This window comes from Panthera pardus, unplaced genomic scaffold (genome assembly GCF_024362965.1).
Source record: "Panthera pardus isolate Hobbes unplaced genomic scaffold, ASM2436296v1 HiC_scaffold_6, whole genome shotgun sequence".
Taxonomy (NCBI): Eukaryota; Metazoa; Chordata; class Mammalia; order Carnivora; family Felidae; genus Panthera; species Panthera pardus.
The window spans coordinates 105,047,129-105,068,981 of record NW_026526991.1 but is presented as its reverse complement, the minus strand read 5'-3'; the positions used below and the strand labels follow the sequence as shown (position 1 = coordinate 105,068,981).

At 38.2% G+C, this 21,853-nt stretch overlaps 1 protein-coding gene and 1 pseudogene across 13 annotated transcripts in view; one reads left to right on the top strand and one right to left on the bottom strand.

The window, feature by feature from the left end:
• The window catches only part of ERC1 (ELKS/RAB6-interacting/CAST family member 1), a 516,510-nt gene that overhangs the window by 45,588 nt on the left and 449,069 nt on the right, over positions 1–21,853 (bottom strand). The window lies entirely within an intron of this gene.
• LOC128774942 (40S ribosomal protein S26-like) lies at positions 19,765–20,115 on the top strand (annotated as a pseudogene).

Sequence of the window (21,853 nt, the reverse complement as noted above, 5' to 3'; positions counted from 1 at the left end):
GTATCCAATATTCTTTTTAAACAGTGATTGATAAATTCTTCTATAACACCAAACACCTGACTCACAGCCAAGGACTCTCTGAAATTCTCTCAGTTGTAACACTGGTTTGATGTTTATCTTGAAAAACAGTCCTGCGCTTTTTTTTTTTTTTTTTTGGTATTCCCTTTACTCTGGATGAATAACTATCCCTTGATTCCACTTGGAAGCACATGACAGATGACTTCTACCCCAGAATTTCATTTGACAGCTCTCATGACAATACTCTGGTCAGGTACTTGGTAGTTGGTCAAAGCCTGGCGCGTTTAGGAAGAGTTGGGCCAGATCTCACATCTCAGAACAAGGAAATGTTAGAGCAGCACCTGCTTGACACATAGCAGCTGTGAGAGTTGCGAAGCTCCACCAAAATGCTGGCAATTCTCAAAATGTTCCCAGGGCTTAAAAGGCAGAGGTCTGCACCTGTTACATGTCACTAGGCTGGCATTTTTCATGTACAGGACACCTCTAACCCACCTAATGAATAAAGGAGCTCAGTAATCTTCTTTACAGAAACAAGGACTGGCATTACTTTCAAAAGTGACACTGATTTCTCCCTGGCCTCCCGAGAGGCCTGCTCCTGCTGCTTTCCTTTATTTCTCTTTAAGAGTTTTTTTTAAATGAATAAAGTTTTACATATTTTATGAAATTAATACATATTTTACTCTGAAAAATATGGGAAAAAAGTATAAAAGAAGTGACAAAATAGGCTATAGGCATTACCATTTGCAATGTTGGCTGATTTTCTTCTAAGTCTTCTAATAAACTTATATAAACCAACTTTAACAGTATCACACTTCATATTTTGCTTGATACACTGTTTATCCATTTAATGTTATAAACATTATGAGTACTATTCAAACATTACCTATTCCTGGAAAAACATGGTTTTTAATGGTGGCTTTATAAATACATCACATTTCCTGTGTTTTCTAATATTAATTCCATGAAATAATTGAGAGGGAAGAGCCAGGGGCACCTGGGTGGCTTAATCGGTTAAGCATCCACCTTCAGCTCAGGTCATGATCTCGTGGCTCGTGAGTTTGAGCCCTGCATCGGGCTCTGCATTTGGACAATGTGGATTCTTTCTCTCTCCCTCTCTCTCTGCCACTCCCTAACTTGTGCGCTCTCTCTCTCAAAATAAATAAAAACTTAAAAAAAGAGAGGGAAGAGCCAGGGCATAGTGACTAAAACAATCTTTAGCTTACTAAAGAGATCAGAATTCAGAGGTTAGGCCTATCTAGTATTACATATTCTAGAAGTTGAAGCCTGGCTAGACAAACCAGAGAAAGTAAATCAACTTAGCATTATTTTGTTTTTTAAACTCATACACACAATTCTATAAGGATAAAGGTTAAACACTTAGGTGCTGGTATGGAAAGCTCTTGGGTTCTATAAGAAACCCCTAATCAGCAGGCTCATGGTACCAGTTTCTGCTGGCATTTCCTACCTATGATAGACATATTGACCCTGCCAATCACAGAAAGAAGGGACTCTTTGAATAAAGCAGAGGATTTAGAGAGTGGGGAAGTTGGATAATTTTTCACTAACATCACCAATCTCTCAAAAAGAATTATATTTTATTTCTGGCCACAAATGTATACTCACTGCAGAAAATTTTATAAAGAATTCCAAAGCATAATCTTTAAAAGCAATATAAAGGCAGTATTCCCTTAAATGCATGCACACTTTGCACTTCAATAACTAAACTGCCTAGTCATGGTAATAGAACCATAAGACACCACAACCCTGAGGCCTCCACACAATGTAGCCCTATTTCTTTTCTTTCTTTCTTTCTTTTTTTTTTTTTGGTTGTTGTTGTTTTTAGCTTGGCCTTGTCTTCCATTGATAAAAAGAATTTGGCAGGGGAGGGGGAATTCACTTTTGGGACTACCACTTATTCTGTATGTGTATGTATGTATGTATGTATGTATGTATGTATGTATGTATGTGTGTGTGTGTGTGTGTTGGGGGGGGACTATAGATGTTATCACATCTGGGCTGCAAGGCTGAAAAAGCTGATATTTTAGGTAATTACTGTTTGAATAAGCAAACTGGCATGAAAGAATATGACCACAGAGGAAGGAGACAATGTGATAAATGGTAGTAATGGAAAAGTCAAATTTCTGATAGTAAATGACATTTAGAAAAATACTACCTCATTACTACATGACTTGAAATGAAAAAACTTATTTTTCAGGTCCTTGTTCTTAAAGGTAAATTTAAATTAATTTAAATGCATTTCATGTTGAAGTGCTAACTGACTAAAAAGCATGATAGTCTTTTGCACTCTATAATTCCTCAAAGTCCAAACTGAAAAGTTAAAAAATGATGGAATTTGAAATTCTTTCCAGAATAAAAATTCATCTATGCAACAGCCCAGATGTCTGTCCTTTCTTCCCATGGCTAAAGAAATTGCTTTAACAAAACAAAACAAAAACCCCATAGGGCTTACTATGTGAAGGCATAGGAAACAGCCCAAGTAGCACAGCTCTCAAATCTACCCTCTTAAAAAAATCACTTTGGCCTCTCTGGGACACATTTAACCACGTCAATCATGTGGGAAATGCCCTTATCTCTTCCTTTTCCCCCTATCTGACTTGGGCAGGCCACTTAGAAAAGAAATTGCATTTCCCACAAGGTAGAACTGCCACTGCCTAATCTCAAGAGGGAAAAGGGACGCTTGTCAAGTGGAATGAGGATGCCTTACAGGATCTGTAAGTTATGTCTTCTGTCCACATGCAACCTCAGTACATTGGCAAGAAGTCCTACCAAAAACTATCAGAAATGTGGTCAGGCTTAGTTCCATAGCTATGCAGAAAAACAGTTATACATCTTTTTTTGTCAAAATGAAGTTAAAAAATGAACTTATCGAGATAATTTCTGCTTGTATCAAATGTAATGTCAAAAGGCAATGTTCCCCTAGTCTTAATATTTACCAAATTATTAAGGAAAAGAATTTAAATTACAAAAAGGGATAAGATTTTTTTGGTTGACTTACTGATAGCTTTGTTTCTTCTCAAAGGATTTATTTGCTTATGTACTAGATTCTCAAACTGACTTCAGAGGCCAGCATTTGATGACATATGGTGACAGAGGACAGTGATCTTCTGAGGTATTTATTTTAACCTCCTTTCCACTTAAGTGAGATTAGATGGGTAAAGGTCTTTTGGAAGACAGATGAATTGCTCCTGTATTGTTCAGTGTAGACTGTGAGTGAAAATTCCACAGTTTTCCATTTCTGCAACCCATGTATCTATGATATCTGAACACACTTTCTTAGACCATTTGACTCTTCAATACCAGGATGGAATGTGCACAGTGAAAGACTTTTAACTAGTCCATTATTTAGCCTCCTTTTCTCTTCTCCCTCTACTGTTTCTTTGTCAGACACTTACTCTAAGTATAGATTAGTTCGTTGTAACACATTCTAGGCACTGGTTTTATTTTTTTAATTTTGTTTTTTATTTATTTCCTTATTTATTTTGAGAGAGGATGTGAGAGTATGAGCGGGGGAGGGACAAAGACAGAGAAAAGAGAGAATCTTAAGCAGGCTCCGCACTGCCGGCATAGAGTCCGACACCAGGGCTTGAACCCACAAACTGTGAGATCGTGACCTGAGCCAAAATCAAGAGTCAGAACCAACCGAGCCATTCAGGCATCCACCCTAGGCACTCATTTAAAAAGGAATGGTGTAGCTTCATCATAAAGGCTGAATGAATAGGTACTCAATATTATTTGGAACTTAAGATTTTGGGGTAACTAGTATTTTGCTGTTTGGAAGATGCCATTTGTTATTATTTATTATTTATTTATGTTAAAGTAGTCTTCAGGCCCAGTGTGGAGCCCAACATGGGGCTTGAACTCATGACCCTGTGATCAAGACCTGAGCTGAGATCAACAGTCAGATGCTTAACCAACTGAGCTACCTAGGCACCCCAAGAAGATGCCACTTTAAAAAATATTTTATTTTTGAGAGAGAGAGAGAGTGCAAGCATGAGGAGGGGAGGGAGAAGGAGAGAGAGAATCTCAGCCTCCATGCCCAGCACAGGCCCAGTGTGGGGCTTTGAGATCATGACCTGAGCCCAAATCATGAGTTGGACACTTAATGGAGTAAGCACCACCCAGACACCCCAAGAAGATGCCATTTTTAAAAATGTTTATTTTTGAGAGAGAGCAAGTGAGTAGGAGGAGGGGAAGAGACAGAGGGACAGAAGATCTGAAGCAGGCTCTGCACTGATAGCAGACAGCCCAATGTGGGGCTTGAACTCAAGAACCATGAGATCATGACCTAACCTGAAGTCAGACACTTAGTTAAGTGACTTAAAGTTAAGGGTGACTGAGCCACCCAGATGCCCTGAAGATGCCATTTTTAAAAAAGCTAACATTTATCCATCATTTACTGTGTTCCTGGAAAATTATTTTTACATTTGCTGTGATTCTTCTGTGGCTAGCTGACTACCCTTAATTGGCTATAAAATCTTGTTCCTCTTTATATCTGCTGCTGAAGTCTTCAGAGACAGGTTCACCTGCCCATATATTAATGGCAAAAATGCTAGTGGTAGTTTTGATTTCTCACTGGGTTACCATTACACTTCTGTCCCCCAGTGTAGGTGTATCAAGAAAGTCCCAGAACAAATAACATTAACTGCCTAGAGACATTAGTCTCTTAACTGTATTTTTGTCTAGAGGCTCCAGCAGAGGGCTAACTCTGAAAAGTAAAAAAAAAAAAAAAAAAAAAAAAGAACCAAATAAATAAATAAACAAATAAAGAAAATTAATCGATCTAGTCTCAAACTCTTTTCTCCTTCAATAACTAAGTTTATCTTCTTGGCCAATTATATACTTCAGGATAAGAAAGATGAAGGCTAGTGTTAAGTTTCTTTACAAAAGTCTGGAATTTTGTGTTATGTTCTCACTTAAATGCAGTTATTTGTGAAAGAATAGAGTTCTTTCAAAAAATATAGTATATCAAATGACATATATTGAAACTAAAAAGTTATATAATTCACTTAACAAACATTTAGTGAATGCTTTTGTGCCATGCCATATCCAGTTTTAGCTGGTGGGAATATTAAGAATAAGGTGTGGGGGCGCCTGGGTGGCTCAGTCGGTTAAGCGGCCGACTTTGGCTCAGGTCATGATCTCGCGGTCCGTGAGTTCGAACCCCGTGTCAGGCTCTGTGCTGACAGCTCAGAGCCTGGAGCCTGTTTCAGATTCTGTGTCTCCCTCTCTCTGACCCTCCCCCGTTTATGCTTTGTCTCTCTCTGTCTCAAAAATAAATAAACGTTAAAAAAAAAATTAAAAAAAAAAAAAAGAATAAGGTGTGGTTCTACTCTACATTAAAAAAGTCATGAAATAATGGAGCTAATGTGTTGAGTGTATACAAGAATTAAAATGCATAAATTCATGGTTTATCTTCAAGTTTACTTTTGAAATCAACTTCATGCAAATTGCTAAATAAACCTCTGTGCCGTGCTGTGAAGCTTAGTTTAACTTTGTCTTCGTATATAAGGTTATAAAATCCAAGTTTTTTCTTCTTTAAAATTTTTTTTAATGTTTATTTTTGAGAGAGAGAGAGAGAGAGAGAGAGAGAGAGGCAGAGAGAAAGTGGGGGAGGGGCAGAGAACGAGGGAGACACAGAATCCGAAGCAGGCTCCAGGCTCTAGCTGTCAGCACAGAGCTCGATGCTGGCTTGAACTCACAAACCTCGAGATCATGACTTGAGCTGAAGTCAGATGCTTAACCGACTGAGCCACCCAGGCACTCCTCAAGTTTTTTATTCTTAATGGTCTCTGAGATCCAACTTCTTAATTAGCTTTCTCATTTGAAGCCCAAACAGAAGGACAATTAATGGATTCCCTAAATGTTTTTGGTGGTATAGTCTTACCCATTTTTAACCCTACCAAATAGAAAAAAATATACTTTTGAGAATGGCCCTCACTAGACACTTTTCCTGCAAGAGAGAGAATAGCTTTAGACTTACTTTGTACTTAGTGGGCTAGTAACTGAAAAACAATTCTAGTATAGCATAGCTGCCTTTCTTTTAGGGGTAAGTTAATAAACTTCCAAAATTCCAGGAAAAATTAACAGATAACCTAAAGTTAAAGGCAAGTTAAAGTTAAGGGCTCCAAATCCTAACCCTTACTTCATTAACTATCTTTCATGTTTAACTATTTGACTCCCCAAATTTTATAGAATGTGACTTTCCTGTATTTGTCTCCTAAACCAAAAATAAAAATCATGACAAAAGCAAAACAATCATTTATATCATAAATATTTTCTAAGTACCTAAAATAGGTGTGTTATAGTAAGCAGAATCTGTTCTTTCAGCCTCCCTTACAGATGACCTACTATTACTACTATAGTAAATGAAATATTTGGACTGGGGAATCACTTAGGCTCACTTAACCCTCTCATTATGTTATCTATATACTGGTGGCAAAGATTCTCACCAAACTTTAGTTAGGTTCTCCCTGAACTCTCTTCTTAACTGGCCCTAATTTTGGGCTCATCTCTACATTGTCTAGCTCTATCAAGAATTCTGCTAAATTGGTTTATCAAGAATCTCTCATCCTTGATATTTGATTACTCTCAATATATGATAAGGTTCCTCATCCTCCCTCATTCTCCAGGTGATCGCTGGCCTGCCTTCAGCAAGGATCTTATTAGGTCAGTTTAGCCAGAATGTGCCCTTATCCCTGGTGTTTTGTCTTGGTAAGTGTCCATATACTGATCCCAACCCTGCTTCTTGGCCATGAATTTCCAGTTTTCCTTACCATATTCAGTTCAAAGATTGTTAAGCACAATCTTTCTCCCCACTGAACAACTCCATTGCACTGCTTCCTATCCCTATCACAGTTGTCTTGAATAAAGTCTGTCTTACTGTTTAAAAAAGGGAATGGATAATTTTTTTCTTTAACACTGAGTAAAGGAAAGGAATAGTAAATACTCAGTTACACTAGGAATTCAGGTTCAGGGACTATTGGGTCACTGAGATGAATAAATGTTAATCAGAAATCTTACTACAAACAGAAATATCTAGTTCTTAAAGTAAAAACTCTCTCCAAAGGTTTTAGATTTTAAAAAGGCTTTATGGTTTGTTAAAGTTTAAATGTGTCCATCAAAATTGCCAAAGGCTATAGGTTTTGAAGTACAAACAAAAGTGGTAATCATTTTATAAAAAACTGGGGGCTCAGTTGGTTAAGTGTCTGACTTCAGCTCAAGTCATGGTTTCACAATTTGTGGGTTCAAGCCCTATGTCAGACTGTGCTGACAGCTCAGATCCTGGAGCCTGCTTCAGATTCTGTCTCTCTCTCTCTCTCTCTGCCTGTTCCCCGCTCAAGTTCTCTCTCTCTCTCTCTCTCTCTCTCAAAAATAAACATTAAAAAAATTTTTAAATAACATCTGGTCATTTCCTCTTAGTTTCATGGCTCAGAAATCCGTTGTCAACTTTTCTTTAAGTATATACTACCACTTCAGCAAAACAAAACATTTTCTACTTCTTGATCTGGATACAGAGAGAGAGAAAAAAAATCTGTACTCAAAGTTGTAAGGAGACAGGAAACAGGGTACAGAATAAAATGAATCTTGAAATCTGAACTACAGAGCTACTAACTATATTTTGCCTAGTTACTCTTCATTTAGTTAAAACCTATCCTATTTTATGCAGTATAATAAATGCTACTCAAATACAGCAGAGTGTTGCAGGCCTGCACACTGGTAAGGGAAGGGAATCTCCCACTGGGCCCTTTTATTCATATGCTCGCGGAGGATGTTAAAGGCTGCAGGTATTTCAAGTACCTGCTTTAACACTTGGAAATTTGTAAGATACATGAAAATAAGATCATTTACCAATAAGGGGGCAGACAAGTATGTACAAATGAAGAAGTGCAGATAAATGGACATTAGGTGGAGAGAATGCTACTATGAGGCACAGAAGCTACTACAAGCTAACCAATCAGGGGGACACATAGTAGGCACCCTGAAGATATGGTCAGATGAGAGAAAGAGAACTAGATTCAAGAAAACCACCCACTCTGCTAGATTAAGAAATGCTAAGAATAGGTGCATGCTCCAAAATTCTTCCTCGCTCTTAAGAGTTAATAAAGATGGGAAAGCATCTTCAATTCAGTTCTTGGCTGAAGGCTTGCCTCTCCACAATAAATCATTTATTGTATTTTAGTGAACAATGTAGGGGTTAAGTATTTGTGTGTACACCTAAAAGTGTACACAATAAAACAGGTAAGTGACCACCCCATTCTATACCTAAGTTCCATGGCTATTCACTCATGAATGAGAAATTACGGGGAAAAAATTCTAGGCATGGGGGAGAAAAATGAGGCAGAAGAGGGAGAAAAGAGGTTCACACTTTTGGAACAGGCGAGCCAAATGAATACTGATGCTGCACTGAAAAGGAAAAACTAGTTAGGCAGTTGGCCGCAAGCAAAAATGGTGGCCTCAACTCCTTGCATGCCTGTGCACCTACCTGAGTGTTGAAATTAATAACTCATACTCCATTCTGATCCTTTGAGGTGTGGAGCCTAAAGTACTCCTGCTATAATTGTTTGTTGCAGTCATGCACAACAACACTTCTTGGCATTATTACATGTCTGCTAGACAGATGGATCTGAAAAACAGCAACATGCTTGTTGCCTGCTGGGCAAACCACAATAACAACCTTATCACAACATTTCATTTTCTTCTCTTTCCAATGCAATGTACCAATTGCACTGGAAGAGGAAGAGAAGGCCAAGTGGAGGTACCCAGGGTAAACAAAAGGAACCTCCTGGCTTTGACAGTCTTTCAATAAATAGGGAATGATCTAACAAAGAATGTACATTATAGGGAACACATCCACTAGCTCCTTCTCATAGTCTAGTCTACAGGAATACGGAGAAGAAAAGGGCAAAGTATGATTATCTAGTAACTATGAGATTTGATAACATATCTGTATAAGGGCTCCCAGAGGCCAGTCTCTGGAGGAGACTGTTTTGTGATTAGCTTATTTTAAGGTCAGGTTAAAGCTGTGTGTGTGTGTGTGTGTGTGTGTGTGTGTGTGTGTGTGTGTGTACACACCTAAAAGAGTTGGAGGAGTAGACAGAGATAGTTTGCCATTAGTCACATTATTATTTCAACTCTAGTGTCAAATCAAACACAGTAGGACCATGCAGATATTTAGAAGTCTACTATAGAATGCTCACTGATAGGCTGTGGCCACTGAGGGGCTCATTCTATCTGAAGACAGACATGGTAGACATGGCTTCTCATCAAACAGTGCTTAACAAGAATGTACCCCCTACGAGGGTACAGGTGGGAGAGGAGAGTTTATCTATCATTTGGAACGCAGGGGAAAATATCTATAGCTGTGGAGAGATATCAGAAATGGGTATTTCTGCTATTTAGAGAAGAACTGATTTTCATATAGGAATTTGATCTCTTAATGCTAAAGTTAGAAATAACCAGGAAACAAACTTGACAGGTTAGACACGTGATTTGGTGTGTATAAGAAGGCACACGGATATCCTTGCAGTGGGAAGAGGACGGCAAGGGCAAGATGGAAGGAAAGATCTGAGCAAAATGGCCCTTAGCCATTATATTCAGGTTTAGCACAGCTTAGAAATCTGCAAACTGAGAGGATGGAAGTGTTTCTGAATATCATAAAAGAGCACTTCAAGAACTGAAACCAGTAGCAGGACAGGAGACACAAGGGTGTCTGTCTCTTTAACTTCTCCTTCTCATTAGTATACATTAAATAAAGCTAGGCCCCCAGTGAGCTAAGGCTAATTCCAGGAAAGGTGCCCTATTTTAGCCCCAGTAGCACCATCATTCTCTTCCTTTCCTCTTCTACCTCTCTCTCCTCCTGACCTACCCACACGAAGAATCTGTATTTCCACTCCACACATACATACCAAAAAATGTCAGATATCTGAGAATTGGAAAGGGATTTTGGCTGCTCTGACAGAGCCGTCCTTCCTGGATTTATGTCTGCCGTAGTCAATCAGGAAATCATATTTAAAAAGCAAATTCTTTCTGAAAATCTTATACACCGTGAACAAATCCCATGGATTAATGATTTCCAGACATTACCCTTTTACCTTGGGAGTAACCCAGGCTTTGGGTGGAAAAAAAAAGGATTTGGGAAAAACAAAAATTAAGAAGATGGTTTTCTCTACCCATTTTCTTTATTTCAGAATAAAACCTCCCAAATAGTCACTGAATTAATCTCCCCTCCTCCTCCTCTCTGAAAGTTAAAATTGCTTAGCAAAGCACAAACTCTGATAGATATCACCATTACATTATTACTAGTAGTTGATGCTTAAGCAAAGCTTTTATTATTTGAGGATAGAAAAGTTACTATGACAAAATACCAGAAATCCTGTTATAAGTTAACAGCCAGAGGAATTCAGGATTAAGTAACCTGGGGCAAATCAAGCCTTTTTGTGTATATATGACCCAGTTTTTGGAAGAAGGATTCATGTGCCCAGATTCCCTCTGATCCAGTACAGAGTTCAGTAAGTGCTGACTGAAGATCAGCTCTGAAGTACAGTGGCAGAGTGCAGCAGTCCCACTGGAAACTGAGGAACAGAGGAAAGAGCAACACACTCTGTGACAGAGCTGACAGATCCTAAGAGAAGAGCAGCGGAGTACTTGCAAGTAAAAGAATGGAGTGCCAACAGACCAAGGGAGAAAGTTCCAAGGAATTAGAAATGGGGGTGTATCTAGACTGCAAGAAGGTAAAGTTACACGATATTACAGAGGAAGGAGGCTCTTAGTATAGTTATAAAGTGACTTGACAGTGGGGGAAAAAGGTACGTTTGTACAGAATCTTCCTAATTTGTTTCATCTACAAGCCTCTAGCTCCAGCTTTTGGTACTCATGATAAAGCTACTACACATATGGACCCACATCCAATTCTGTAGCAGTTTTTGTGGGAAACACAAAAGGACAGAGACCATGTTTCTAAAATAATCAGAGTACCTAATATTTTATTGGGCTTAGAAAATAGGAAACAATGAAAAAGTGCAGTGGAAACTCCAACCCTGAAAATCAACCAAAGAGGAAAAGCAACAAGAGAATGTAGAACACACCTTTTCTTTACCATGTTAATCTGTTCATGTCACTAGTGCTTTTCCTTGGTTTCTTTCCAGGGAGTATACTTTTAGTGTCATAGACTTTCACAGCAACTAACAGGAGGAACAGCTCTCTCCATGCTTCAAGCAATCTGCCCAAATATATGCATCCCTCAATTCTGGGGGATTCTTTACACTAAGTTGCTTTGTAGGCTTCAGCAGCTGTAATCTTCTGTATAAGATGCTATTGCTGACAACAATTAGAAAACCCTAGATCATCCACAGGAAGCAAGGTCTCTGCCATCTTCACCTAAACAATAAAGTCTCACGCCATTTGGTCTGGTATACTTCTGTATTCATCTATCTAATACACCATCCATATACCATTTCCCAGATGTACCATTTCAAAGAATACTGCAAAGCCATCCTAAGGCTGACATTTGTGTCTCAGACTATCTTGTGAGTTCAGTGCTGTACGTTCTATGTACCTGAAGGTTTCCAGCTCTGATTTAATTAACATGCCCATCTAAACAATCATACTTTTTTGTGCACAACAATAGAGCATCAGGTTCAGATGTTACACATGCGTGCGTGCGCACACACACACACACACAATATGCGGTTTGATTACAGGGGCCAGGCTCCTCTAAACTGGAATGCTTGCATCCCAGTGTCTCCTGAAGCAATTACAACTTGTACCTTCTAGGAAAGCAGAGTTGTTTGCCTGGCTGCTTGCCTTATCTGCTCTCATGTTAGTTACTTCACTCATGAAATTTTTGCTAATTAGCCATGGAATTAAAGTAACTTAGATGGTCTTCTGTATCTTATCATCTTACTAAGAATCTTATATTGACTTGAATATTTCTCCAGAAAAAGCTGCTAGGGCATCTCATACTTTATAGCACTATAATCCAAGCAGACACAGTAGTCTCCATTCTTTACTGCCAGGGAAGGCAATGTGGCTGGCTGTGGCCACAAGCATGACTCATTCAAACACTGTAGCCATAAGCATGTAGGCCCTTGGCTGGTAATGTTAATTACTGGGCATCCAGTTTCAAAGACTGGTGAAAAAAGGCTTTTTCACCCAGAGGCTGTCCTCACCAGAGAGACAGATTTGTATTCCTCACATTATGTGGCTATAAAATGTCTGCATTGTACCAAAAACTCTGTGAGGGAGTACAGAACTATGGAGCAATACTGTGCAGTAGTTAAAAGCATGGGCTCTGGAGACAGACTGGTTTAACTCCAGGCTCTGCAACATTCTAGCTATGAGACCAAGGACAAGCTACTTTGGGGACAGTGTATTTTATGTGATTGTAATAATCCATGTGTCTACCACAGAGGAAACTTGTTCAATAATTATTAACTATAACTATTTTTTTTAACTATTACTATTTTCAAGAATCTGTTTCATCATCTATAAAATAGATCTGAATAGATGTAAAATACAAGTTATTCTTGATAACTTTAGCTGACACTCTGATCCCTAAGACATTTTAACCCTATCACTGTGCTTCGCTCCACCACCAACCATGGATGGTAAGACAACCACTGGATGCGGAGTAATGAGAAAAACAAAGAAGAGCTGGATCAGCAATAGACCAGAGGCTGGTAAATTACAGTCCGTGGACCAAATTTAACACCACTGCCTGTTTTTCTGTAATCCATCTTCTAAGAATGGGTTTTACATTTTCAAATGGTTGAAAAAAATGAGTGGAAGAATATTTGGGTGACATATGGAAATTACATACAAATCAAATTTCAGCATCGATAAATAAAGTTATATTAGATTGTGAGTCATGCTCATTTATTTACATATTACCTATGGTTGCTTTTAATCTACAAACCTTTACCCAAAACTTTGCAAATCCGTACAATAGATCAATTCCAGACAGTGGGGTAACTATAATATTAGGAAATTCTTATAACTGTCTCACAGATTAGTTAAGAAATAATAACTACCATTAAAAAATTCAATTCATAACTACAATGAGACATCACCTCACTCCTGTCAGAATGGCTAAAATGAAGAACACAAGAGACAGCAAGTATTGGTGAGGATGTGGAGAAAAAGGAACCTTCATGCACTGCTGGTGGGAATGTAGCCTGGTGTAACCACTGTGAAAAATAGATGGAGGTTCTTCAAAAAACTGAAAATAGAACTACCCTACAATCAAGTAATCACATTACTGGGTATTTATCCAAAGAATACAAAAACACTAATTCAAAGGGATACATGCACCCTTATGTTTATTGTAGCACTATTTAAAATAGCCAAATTGTGAAAGCAGCCCAAGTGTCTGAAAGGTGAATGGATAAAGATGTGGTGTATATATATACAATGGACTATTACTCAGCCATAAAACAGAATGAAATCCTGCCATTCGCAGTGACCTAGATGGAGCTAGACAGTATTATGCTAAGCAAAATAAGTCAGTCAGAGAAAGGCAAACACCATATGATTTCACTCATATATGGAATTTAACAAAACAAATGAGCAAAGGAAAAGAAAAGAGAGAGAGACAAACCAAAACAAAGACTTAACTATAGAGAACACATTGATGGTTACCAGAGGGGAGGGGGTAGGAGGATGAGAAAAATAGGGGATGGGGAATAAAGAGAGTATACTTATCATGATGCAAAAAAAAAAAAAAAAAAAAGAAAAAAATATATATATAAAAGAATCAATTCATAATGAATATTATTTGCATCAATAGTGATATTAACATAAAATAAAACGTTGATGTAATAGAAAAGTGAATTTGGCAATAGGCAAATGCAAAAGAAAGGATACTAAAATGATTCAGCAAAATACTAGAATAAGAATATTGAATAAGAATATTGAAAACGTTAGCCATTTTCAATTACATGTATGGAACACTGATAAAGAAGTTAAATAGAATTAACTTAGTTTCAGCTCCCGCAAAAATTCAGTGAAAATTCCTTGACACTGGTATATCCTGATTTAAATGTTTGTGAATAGGTCAAATATTTCTATAGAGTCAAACATTCTCAAGGTTAAACAAGCGTGAAACACTAATTGGACCAAAACAGCATCTTGTACTCATTTTCAGTACAGAGCTAAAAGATAGGAGGAATTTTAAAGATCATATAGGTAATCTTTTCCCCTTCTCCTTGCCCTACTTTCTAAATGAAAAATTCAAGACCTGGAGAGGCAACCTGACTTGTAAACATGGTTAGGAGCTATGTTACTCAGCTAGTGGCTGTGGATCACAGCTTGATGCTTCTCCCCTTGGCTTTATTCACTGCTTTTTATTTGAATAGTTCCTGTGGGCAAGTTAACTTCCTAAACCATAACTGGGCTTTTATACTATGTTCTCTATTTTCTAACCCAAAGAAGATTGGAAACGGTTGGAGACATTTCTTAGAAGAACCAAAGTTTCTTGATAATGAATATATTCCCACTTTACTAACTCTTCCATCCTTGCATCTATTCAGGCCTTCAGCATCACTCTCCAAGACAAAATAAGAAGATAATCTTAACTGACCTTCTCGTTTCCAGTATTCTCTTTCTGTCCATCCTGTACAGATTACATGGCATACTAAGGTCTTCATGATCTACCTGCTGACTGCACCAGCTTTCATGGCTTGCCCTCCTCCTACCCTGATACTCTCTGGTGTTTTAAAATAACTCCACAAATTCTTTTGACATGCCTCTCTTCAAAAAGTAGAGCCTGAGATACTCTGCTCCATTAAATGTGGGATGGTCTTAGTGACTTGCTTCTAAGAAACAGAATATGGTAAGAGTGCTGGTATGTACCCTCTGATTCTAGGTCACAGAAGGCATTTGTGGCTTCTTCCTTATTCTCTTCTCCAGAATCATCCATTTTGGCTGAAGTTGGCCACCATGTCATGAAGATATTCCAGCAGCCTTATGGAGAGATCCATACAGGGAGGAACTGAAGGCTCTTGCCAACAGCCAACATGAACTGTAGATGAGCCATCTTGAAATTGAATGCTCCATTCCCAGTCAAGCTTTTGGATAACTGCAGTCCCAACTGACATCTTGACTGTAACCCCATGAGACTCTAAGTAAGGACTACCCAGCTAAGTGGCTCCTGAATTCCTGACCCACAGATACCTCTGAGATAACAAAGGCTTATTATCTTTTATGCTGACAAGTTGGGGGTAATATGTTATGTAGAAATAATTAATTACACCTTAAGCATTATCCACAGTGAACTACTAAGAGTATACCAAATTTGTTATGCTGTTTATGCTTCCTTGTCTAAAATTATATCTGTTTGGCAAATGAGAACTGCTCCTTCAAGAGGCAGCTCACTGTCACCTTCTCTGTGAAACCTTGAGTTTCTTGGAGAGGCCTGGGTTTTCCTACTGTACCTTGTATAATTTTTTCTGTTGGAGAAAGTGTGGTTTAGTATTTGTTTTACAGTCTTGAAACATATATTTTAATCCATATACGCAGTGCAGTATTTGGATTAGAAGTAGACTCCCAAAAAATATTTTTGACTTAATTTTCTCATTTCAGTCAGTTTTAAACCAAACAATAAAAACCTCAAACCACACTTACGGAATTATTCTATGTGAACTTAGGACCCAGATGTCAATGATAAAGGAGTATGGAGAATGTGCTTTTCAGCTTATTAAAACATGAAGTGAGGGATAAACATTCTGATTCAATTTCTGGAGGATATAACAATATGAATGTTAGATTCTAAATAGTGACCCACCAACAAAATCACTATGAAAATTTAAACATTTAAGATGTTTTCACTTAATATCCAAAATGACAAAAGCAAAATTTGAATAACTTATTTTATATTCACATGAAAAGGAACGCAGACAGTCCAAGTGCTTTCTAGGTTTGCCAAATCCCTCCTCATACAAAAAGTTTGTAATTCTAGTTTTGAAATTGAGGAAGAAAGAGTGGTACATATTCAATGTTGACTATCTTTCACTGAAAAGAAATGAAGTCTTGCTAACAAGTGGTTTGCCTTAAAACCTGAATTTTCACCAAAAAGAACCAGCCATCTGTTTCAAATATTTTAAAGACTAAGCCCCATTTTGTGCTCTGCTTTGATCTCCCAGGATAATAGGAAGACAGTGATACAGTCCAGCTACACCTCAATCAAGTGTGCTCATTTAATTTATCCCAGAAATGCTAACTGCCAAATCCAGCTGGAAACTTTAGCCTCGTCATCTTCGGATCAGGAAGAAGGAGGAAGACACATCAATGGAGAATAACTCTTTTGTTTTGGTTGATGATGCATTTTTGTATTTCAGAAAATATTCCTTTAACCCAAAACAGATAGTAATCCTAAAGACAGAGAGAATGTATAGAAAATAACAAATTAGTGAGAAGCTGAGGACAAGTTAATGAAAGGAATACTGTAGAACCCTATTGTAACAAGATTGTTGTTTAATAGTTCAGATAAAATGTGATTCAAATCATGTCCTCCAAAACATAACTCTACAAAATAAAAATGTGATATAATAGGCAACTGCTAAGCCTGTCTTCCAAAACTATTAAAAGGGGGTCCTATCATATGGTAACTGGTGGGTGTGCATGGTGAACTTAATGGTATATTCTAGAATGTGCACTAGATACTGACTGGAGCTAGATCAGTCTGGGAAACTGATACACATGAATAGGGTCAGATTATAGGATAAATAACCTGTTAAGGTACAGAAGAATTTAAAAGATTAAAAATATCTGGTACTAATGCATAAAAATTTAAATAAATTATATGCAACTTCCCTTTATGGTAAAAACTCACCAGCTTTTTCATTTGATAAATATATACTGAGCTCTGCAGGGTCTCCACATTTTCAGATGACTGTGAAAATCAACTGACATGTGAAAACTTTTATTTTGCACAAAGTGTAAGGGTATTTTTATTGTCCAGGAAGAATGTCTCAATCACAAACTGCACCTCAAACAGGACAAAGACAGCTCTTCCCCATTAGTCAAATGCTCATAATCATTAAGATAAGGACCAATGGTGGGGCACCCATGTGGCTCAGTCGGTTAAGCGTCCAACTTTGGCTTAGGTCATGATCTTGCGGTTTGTGGGTTTGAGCCCCACATCAGGCTCTGTGCTGACAGCTTGGAGCCTAGAGCCTGCTTTGGGTTCTGTGTCTCCCCCGTGCTCTGCCCCACCCCCCACTTGCATTCTGTCTTTCTCAAAAAAATAAATAAAACACTTAGAAACAACTTTTTAAAAGGATCTGAGAGCATATGTTCCAGAAACATTTAAAATACCGTAGTTCTGAGTCTAAGAAATAAATCACATGAGTCACAGGACAATGTCACCTTAAATCATTCAGCAGAAACTATAAAAATGTAGGATGTACCTATGGAACAGTATAAATGATGTCTTAAGAATACATCAAGAGAAAGGTTTCTCTCCCAAATTACTTACAACTTTCTCATGTAGTCTAAGAGGTCTTTGCCTCTGTGGAACTTACGTAATTGTCAAGTGTGTCCAGAATTAATTTAGACTCCAGTATAGAGGTGGTGGTTTCTACTTCTTACTATTGCCTGAAAATCACCTTCAGGTCAGAAAACTCCAGAAGAAAAAGTCACCTGCCATCATGGGGTGCTCCTTAAAGGTAATCAGGTCTGACTTAATATGTATGGCTAACATCCCATGCCTTGAGGCCTTGGAGAGGTACCTATATTGTTGCTTAGGCACTACTGGCAAACTTTAACAATTCAATTAGAGATTCAGAAAAGAAGATTAATTTCTTTTGCTGCAGGAAAAAATAATTACTAGGATTGTGGGTTATCTGTGCAATTAAAGTAATGTTACTCTAGGGGCGCCTGGGTGGCTTGGTCGGTTAAGCGCCCGACTTCGGCTCAGGTCATGATCTCACGGTCCATGAGTTCGAGCCCCGCATCGGGCTCTGTGCTGACAGCTCAGAGCCTGGAGCCTGTTTCAGATTCTGTGTCTCCCTCTCTCTCTGCTCCTCCCCTGTTCATGCTGTCTCTCTCTGTCTCAAAAATAAATAAACGTTAAAAAAAAAATTAAAAAAAAAAGTAATGTTACTCTATTAGGAGGCAGGAAAAATCTATAAAATAAATAGTAGCATCAATGGATCTCATAAATATTCCAGGGTTGTATCACAGACACTAAGAATGTCTTTGCTACTGTCATTTATTTAGCACTTCCTACATGCCAGGCAAAGGGTTAAGTGCACTAAATACCTTATTATATTTAATCTGCACAATAGCCTTTGCTGCAGGTTTTGTTATTGCCATTTAACAAATGAGGAACACTTAGGGAAGAGGTTAAGTGATTTGTGGGAAATTACATAGCTACTGAGCAGCATTCAAATTAGGTCTAAAGACAAACACCCTTTACCACCAAGGTAAAAGGCCATAAAAATAATATAACTGCCTTATAAAGGACACAAAAGAAAAAATATTTTGTCAGTTTCATAGGTGGGATATAATAGTACATTTAAAAAAAATTTTTTTTTAACATTTATTTATTTTTGAGACAGAGAGAGAGCATGAACAGGGGAGGGTCAAAGAAAGAGGGAGACACAGAATCTGAAACAGGCTCCAGGCTCTGAGCTGTCAGCACAGAGCCCGATGCGGGGCTCAAACCCATGGACCGCAAGATCATGACCTGAGCCGAAGTCGGACGCTTAACCGACTGAGCCACCCAGGCGCCCCATAATAGTACATTTTTAAGAAGGTAGAAAATTTTTTCTTTTTTTAATTAAAAAAAATTTTTTTTTCATTTATTTATTTTTGAGAGACAGAGTGTGAGCAGGGGAGTGGCAGAGAGAGAAGGAGACATAGAATCTGAAACAGGCTCCAGACTCTGAGCTGTCAGTACAGAGCCCCACGCAGGGCTCGAACTCACAAACCGTAAGATCATGACCTGAGCCAAAGTCAGACACTTAACCAACTGAGCCACCGAGGCGCCCCAGAAAGTAGAAATTTTTAAGTGCACTAATGTGCATGTATCACAGTTATGACAATACCTAAGAAAGAAATACCTAAGAAAATACCTAAGAAAAACAATAACACTGGACTATGAGACAACAGAATGTTAACTGAGATTGCATCAGAGTGGTGGGATTATGGGTAATTCTTTCCCTTTCGAAGCTAAGTGATTAGTGTTGACTACAAATCCAATTTTTCTCAATCTGCCTTCCTTAAGACTCCTAGTTCTCACACAAAGAAAGTCCCCACACAGTCATTTATGCACAGAAGTGTGCATTCTGACAAGTAGAGAGAAGAGAGTATATATAAATCTAGGAGATACAGTGAGACCTATTCCTTTGCTGTCTGCTGCTGGAATGGGGAAATGGGCTTGGGCATGCCTCTATCTATCTTCATGGTCATCCAGTTCTGGAAGACTCTGTCTAGGCTTTAAGGGAAAAAAAAAAAAAAAAAAAAGTGAAAGGCCAGGGAGGGGGGGCAGTTCTGAGATACTTCTAGGTTGGTGACCAGTTATCAGAGAAATCCTAATCGGGAAGAAGATGCATAAATGCACCAGGAGTACCAGTGTGTTGTGGCTCCTGGGGGCCTAAATACCCTAGTGGGCTTTTAGAAGGAGAGCAGAGGCAGCCATCTTGAAGGAATCCCAACAGTTATAATACCTCTACAGCAGAAAAATGTTTTCATGAGAAAAAGCGGAGCTCTTGGGTGCTTGCTTCCAAGATGACCACGGAAAGAAGAAACAATTATCATGAAGAAAAGGGCCGCCAACGTTATGTGCAGCTTGTTCATTGCACCCGCTGTGCCTGATGTGTGCCCAAGGACTAGGCCATTAAAACGTTCATGGTTTGAAACACAGCAGAGGCTATAGCTATCAGGACATTTCTGAAGCAAGGGTCTTTCACACCTTTATGCTTCTCAAGCTCTAAGTGAAACTACATTACTGCAGGAGTTGTGCCATTTGTAGCAAGGTAGTAGGGTATGACTTTTGTGAAGCCCAGAAGGACCAAACACCCCCCAATGGGATTTAGATCTGCAGGTGCTACCCTATCACCTCTGCCAAAGCCAATGTAAGGAGGTGAGTTTTTAAGTCTGAAGAAAAGCTATCCTCTGGAAAACAAATAAAATGGAAATCATACTTTAAAAATACGAAAGAAAAAGAAAAACATTGAAGATAAAATCTGGTTCAGTCACAAATCATTCTAAATCATGAAGGAAGAAAGAATGGTAAGCTGAATTTAGAAGTACAAAGGTACACAAAACAGTGAAAAAACTGGGGAATGATTACAGTTAGTAAATAAAAGCAGTATTCTATTTTTATGATAATGTTGATAGAGTTTTCATATTGTAGCTAGCATGCATTACTTTATTTATTAGAAAAAAAATTTTTTTTAACGTTTATTTATTTTTGAGACAGAGAGAGACAGAGCATGAACGGGGGAGGGTCAGAGAGAGGGAGACACAGAATCTGAAACAGGCTCCAGGCTCTGAGCTGTCAGCACAGAGCCCGACGCGGGGCTCGAACTCACGGACCGCGAGATCATGACCTGAGCCGAGGTCGGCCGCTTAACCGACTGAGCCACCCAGGTGCCCCTGCATTACTTTATCTTACTATATCAACTATTACAGTCCACAAAGCGTGTAACATAGTTGTAGTCTGAATTTGGCAAAAACTGTAGTCTAGAGCAAAGGTTCTAGAATTCTGAGAGTATCTGCAGGCTATCACAAAGCACAGTGACTTCAGAAAATGTTGACTAACCCTAAAAATACAGAAAGTTGGTGTTTAAAATACAGAGATTTGGTGTCAAACAACTATATCCTTTTCCCATCAGCATTCCTTTGATGTATCTGTAAAAAATGTTCTAAAACTAAAAATGAAAACTGCCTGTGTTACACTTCAAATACCACACAAAAGCTATCTGAAGTGAATGCTGGCTGTGCACCTACTATTTGCATAGCAGCTTATGGACTTATAAACAACTTTCACACTCACTACACTGCCTTAAGAGAAATAGGACAGTTACCATCACACTCATTTTAGAGATGAATAAACTAAGGATCTAAGAGGTTAATGAATTACTTAAAATATCTGACCTTCATTTAATGTTTTTTTAATTATACAAACAGCTGTCTACATTTTTCTTGGATAATTAATGTGAAACAGAAAAGACATATTTGAAGTTTGAGGAATTTAATATCTAAGGGCCAGAAAAATGATAGTTGATCCTAACAGTCAGTCTGTCAGAGAAAAACAACTTTGGCAGTTGAAAGGTTGTACTAAAAACCTAACAGCTCTGTCCAAGTCATATAAACAGATTAACACTGTCCCACAGTTATTCTGGAAAGGCCAAAACACATCAAGGAGGAATGATGTGAACCTTTGTTCACAGAGGAGTGATTATTTTTGTGACGAATTCTTTTTGTTTCAATCTTTGCTGTGAGATAAGGCTGAGCAGGTATAGATGACTGGCACCTCTCTTAGTTGAATAAAAGAGTCAGGATCTGGTGAGGCTGGTGAGAACACTGGTATACAATGCTTGTTTCTCCGCTCTGTTTATCAAGGGCTCTTATAAGTTTGGGGGAAAGAGGACAGCAGGAAGTAGAAGCGGAAGCATCCACTCTTGCAGGAAAATATTACTATCCCCACAGGAGAAGTAGCAAAATCACATACCAAAAAGTACTCTCACTCCCAACTATTAAACACAATTCAGTATAAGTGCCTTAACAAAATTATATACGTGTACCCTTTTATAGAAGAGAAATACCACTTTGAAAGAAATAATTCCTGACAGCAAAAAATCTTAATTTTCCT